The 5908-nt window shown below is 32.3% G+C and overlaps 1 pseudogene; it reads right to left on the bottom strand.

Annotated features, from left to right (window-relative positions):
* LOC107030806 overlaps positions 1-5141 on the bottom strand; it is a 44766-nt pseudogene extending 39625 nt beyond the window's left edge.
* Between the last annotated feature and the right edge of the window lie 767 nt (positions 5142-5908).

The raw sequence follows: 5908 nt of genomic DNA, 5'->3' as shown, positions 1-5908 counted from the left end.
ATGGGTGAAAAAAGAAAAAAAAAAGAAAACCAAAGAGAAAAAAAATAAAAAGTAGAGATAAAAAAGGATGATTCATTTGTAATGAATACAAAAATAAAATACAATCACTAAGACAAAATGTCATTACTGACTTCTAAAAAAAAACGGTAGCTAAATTACTTTTTGTTATATATTTTGTTCTCACTCAATTAGGCCTCAATTTACACTTACCTCTACTAAAAAAAATTAATTAATATTAATTACTAATACTAAGTTGCAAAGTTAATCAAGATATTATTTTCATCTATACAAATTAAAATGATTTTCTAGATAAGTATAATTACTTAAGATTTTATTTTTAAAAAAAATGCAAGTCTTAATTCTTAAGTTGTATGAATTAGGTGAATCTGAGTTGTAATCTTATAATGTAAGAGGTCACATGACTAGCGTTAATGAGATTGTAATAATAGCTTATTCCTACGTGATTATTAATGTTAATGAAATTTAATTAATAGTTGGCCGACTATATAAATTAGATTTTACGCATTATTTTACTCATATATTCAAGTTAATCAAACTAGAATAAATAATTAAACAAGTGTTTTTCTGTAAAGAAATATTTATCAGGCAATACTCATTCCATATAAATGAAAAAAGACCATTTTATTTCATCTTCTAGCCAAGATGTTAAAATGCCTCTAAATTATAATGATGACCTTCCCTTTATTAGGGGGGAAAAGAAATTGGTTAGGATATTAATTCCTTTACTAATCCTTCACTACTATGTAGCTAGAATCTTTTATTTTTTTTGAGAATTCATTAATAAATATTATAGTCAATTTTTTATTGAATTATTTATTGGTAAATATCTTTTTATTGCTAATTTCTTTTAATGATGAAAATCAATAGTATCAAATGTAGGGAGGTGTATTGATTGGCTTAGACATTTATCGGTTCAATTTATGGTGGTTTGTATACATGCTAAATTGTTGTAGAACTATTATGATACTATCGAATCGATGATTGATTTATCGGTTTAACTGTTAAGATTTAATCTCAAATCATTGAAAATAACTTAGAAAAAAGGTGACAAACCATATGAATCATGCATATGAGTTGACGGACTGCATCTTGTTCAAAAGCAAAATATTCACATTTTAGAATATTTGTGAGTTGAAAACAGTCATTAATACGCATATTGAACTAAACTCTAAGTCAAGGACTTTATATACTAAATGGTATAAATATAATTTTTAATTTACATTGGGGTTATCGATAACTCATTAAGAAAAAATCTCAACCCATTCAAAAGCAATTCATGATAATAAAAATCAAAATTATTACCGAAAGCATCGAACAAATAACCCATTATCGATAAAAGAATAATTTTTTTGTTCGAATTTGAACAGGCCTAGTCAAATGAATGGCTTAAATTGAATTTGGGCATTGTGAAATCGAATTGAGTTAATAAATAAAAGACTCAAGTTAGTTGGATTGAAATGGACTAAATTTTGAATTATAGCCCAATCCACCAAATTCTTATTAAGTTTTAATTTTTTATGAGGAACTTTCACAAATAAGCACTATACTAAACTTAATTATGTTTCATATGTATTATTTGCATGATTACGGGTTGTACCTACAATTTAAGTTGCTTTGTTTGTATATATCACGGATTTGTATAATTCACATGTTTGTATAATTTGCAGGTACATTTATATAATTCAGTTATTTTTGTATAAACTCAAATAAATTTTTTATACAATTATACACATCAAAAGTGTATACAATTATACAAATTCCTAAAAGTTTTTCTCACAAGCTTTAGATTATTGAAACTTCATTGTCTTCTAAGTTAACTATGTCAACGGGGATGAAATAGATGAGAACCCCTCAACAAACCTTCTATAATAATCAGTCAATCACAAGAAACTCCTAATATCCGTTGGAGATGTGGGTTCAAGCCAGTTCTGCACTGCTTCAATTTTCCAAGTGTCAACTTGTGTCCCTTCTCTAGATATAATGAGGCCTAACAACGACACATACCCAAGCAGAGTTCATACTTGGAAAATGTGGCATACAACTCTCTATCTTTGAGAGTTTGGCACTACATCTAAAATGATCATTAGCGGCAATTAATTCTTAATTTCCGTAAAATATGTATTTTCAGCGGCAATTAACACTCTTTCTACATGTGTGTAAATCATTTAGCGACAACTTTTGTAATGGAACTAATGTCTGTAAGTAATGTAGCTCTCTTTATTGATGTCTATATTTATTGCTACCGAAATTTGTTTTTGTTATAGTGTGTAAAATACTCTAAGATGATTAGCACGGTCCTCTTTATTCCTCGAATAAATCAGAATGTCATCAATAAATAGGATAACAAACATATCAAGATAAGGCTTAAACACTCAGTTAATAAGGTTCATGAACGTTGCAGGAGCATTAGCCAAGCCAAAAGACATAATCAAAACTCATATTGACTATAGCAGGTCCTGAATGGTTACTTTGGAATCTCACTCTCTCTTACCCTCAACTGATGATAGTCATATCTAAGGTCTATTATAGAGAAGCAAGTGACACCCTAAAAGTTGGTCGAAAAGATCATTCATTCTCAGAAGGGGATACTTATTCTTTATAGTAAACTTGTTCAATTGGCGGTAATCAATACACATACTAAGACAAGCATTTTTCTTTCTCACAAGTAAGATGGGAGTGCCTTAAGGTTAGACAATTGATCAAATGAAATTTTTATCAAGAAGATCTTTCAATTGTACTTTTAACTCTTTCAACTCAATTGGATTCATTCTATATGGAGGAATACAGATAGGTCAAGCATCAGGAAGAATATCTATACAAAAGTCTATTTCTCTCTCAAAAGGGACTTTACCAGATCATCTAGAAAGACCTCTGTAAACTCACTAAAACTTGAGTTGACTGAATAGGTGATGTCTCAACACTAGATTCATTAGCTCGGACTAAGTGATAGATTCACCCCTTGGAAACTAACTTTATGTCCTTAAGGTATAATATAAAATGACCCTTAGGCACTTCTGAACTGCTCCTCCACTTATAACTGGCTCATTAGGAAACCGTAACTTAACTATACGAGCTTTACAATCAGTTGAGGCATAAGGTGTAGGTTGGTCTTCATTAGATGAGTAAGCTAGAGGAACCCATTTGATATGGGGTAGTTGCCCGAGAGGGAATTTACTTTCACCTAAAGCTTAGCCGAGTCATCATAATCTTTCAAATTTCCTATCAAAAGCATGTACCCAATGGTTTACTTCAACATATATTGCGATCACACCCCAAGAGCGCCTCCCTATACTTGATTCCCCTTTGTTTTTACTACTTGTGACAAACCCTTTTGATATTTTAAATTTCAGTATCACAAACTAAATTTACTTTATTTTGATTTGATAATTTCTTAAATTATTACTAACTAGAAAGGAAATTCTAGTTTATCTACTATTTTCACTACCTATCCGTTGGGACATGACCCTTACCTTTGATTGGGTTACTATACTCACTTCGATTCGTAGACACTTTGACTATAGGCTATTGTCGTTGATCATGATATCACAAAAGGCATTAAAAGCGTCTATATACCATTCTGTGTGACTCTATTAGACTCGTTTTGGTACATTGAGATCAATGAACCTATCTCTGATACCAACTTTGTCACGACCCATACCATCATGATTGACACCCACACTAACTCTCGAGTGGGACAACCACTACTACTATCCAATCAAAAAATTAATCTAAAAATAAGGCATTTAAGTTACAGAAGCAAGTTAAATAAACTAAGTAAGAGGTTCTCATAAACCTTAACAAGGATTCTAAAGAGTTAATTAACAATTGTGGAAGATAAACCTAGAATCAGAAAGTCAATATACCAAAACATCTAACAATTGATCCAAGTCTAAGCAATATTTACTAATAGACTAATCGTTTGACTAAAACGAATGTCTAAGTACGAAAATGGTGGACTTAGACGAAAGAGAACTTCATGGCAGTACGGAAGATGTGGCTCACCCTTGAAGTCGATGTGATAATCTTTAGTCTCCTAAGTGAGATATGTCAATAGTCGCTTGAAGTTGCCCTGTACTCAACAAATATAAGAGCAAGTGCAGAATCAAGACACAACCATAGTGCAGAACCTAAGCACAAATAGTTAGTTTGCCGGAACATGACAATCTGATCTCATGTTGTGTCGGAAAATGGAAACCCGATCCAATCCTATGTCGGAACGTGGTAACTGATCCTCTAGTTATCTTGACAGAATGTGGCAATCGTATCCCCATTCACTCACCACAATCACAATAACAATATATCATCAAGATCATACATTTACATCATGATTTCATTGCTACATCATTCACCCATCTCATCTACGACAAGAGTAATAAATATTGCAACATTCATACACATACAAGTATCACAGTGAAGCACGAACATGCATACATCACACAATCATGATATCAGAACTAACCAATTCCTACATCGAAACAAGCTTGAAAGCTTAAGAAAATTGATTTTTCCCCTTACAGATTTTTTCCTCTTGTTCTTGGTCTACAAACTATAAATAACATATGGAAATCAATAAACAATCACTAATTATCCAGATTATTAACAATCCTGCAAGCTCTAGATCAATCCTTGATCCCAACTGACCAAATTAGGGTTTTTCCACCATGAAATCTACCAAGAAACCTTTCCCCATCAACATGAACCCATTTTATTACACTATAAAGATCGAAAAGTGAATTCAGAGAGTGAAAAGTTTATCTTTAGCCTAAAGAATGGTGGAAAATGAGATGAAATCGCCCTAGGTTCATTCTTTAGCTGTAAAAGTCAAAAAAGTGTCAAGTAAGGTCGTTTAGGAGTTTTATTAACAACTAAACTCTCACCTGCCCCGCTACAATGGCACTCATCCCAATGTAGCAGCGGCGCTACGATGGCCATCATCTTGCTACAACAGCATTTTCATAACAGAACACTCCCCTAATGAACTTATGATTTTGACTCTCGTCTCGTCCACCATAGCGATCACCATCCTGCCGCAGCGGGAATAATCAAGCTACAGCGGCACAAACCTTAATAGAACGCTCTCAGAAGAAATACAATTCCCCCTTTTTACAACACACCTTCATTGTACTATGCGTAGAAAATATCCTTTACATTAAGATCGATTTTCGAAGTTCTACTCACTCAAATTCAATTCCGTAAAATTGTACGGGTGCGTTAAAGAGTTATATAATACCTCATGAAATCAAAAACATATATATAGATCACAAGATTGCTACTAGATTTTCCTATATCACAACTACTCCGAGTTCCTCCAAATCTTGATAAGGTTGGGAAAAATTCAAATACTACAAAATATTTTTTTGACCCCAATTTTTTCTCGCTGACATTTCTATAATGACAAAATCCGGTCATTACAAGTTACTCAAAAATATATGAACTCAAAATTATGGTTTCAACTCAAATGTCTTAAAAATATAACTTAGAATATTGAAAGTATTCAATTAGCTAAAAAGCAATTCAAGTCTCAAACATTAAGAATGGAAATAAGAAAGACTCTTCAAAACACTATTGTGTATGAAGCCTCTAATAACTATGCTAGATGTAGGCATAAAACCCACAAAATTTTAGAAAAACTGAAAATAGAAGTGAAATCCTCAGAAGCATGGAGGCTCACCAAAGCAATTCTTGAAATGCAAGTTGTATCAACGGTGCGTTTGTTGATTACCCTTAACTCTTATATCTGACTTATAAAAAGATGTAGGCCAAATGGTGTCAAGACATGGAATGTACGAGCATACAAAAGGAAATCTAGAGCACATACATAACCTTGAACACATTGAAGAGAAGAACATGCTCACCTCATCTGAACTCAAGGATAGTCAAAATACTC

This window comes from Solanum pennellii, chromosome 9 (genome assembly GCF_001406875.1).
Source record: "Solanum pennellii chromosome 9, SPENNV200".
NCBI lineage: Eukaryota > Viridiplantae > Streptophyta > Magnoliopsida > Solanales > Solanaceae > Solanum > Solanum pennellii.
This window is presented reverse-complemented; position numbering and strand designations above follow the sequence as displayed.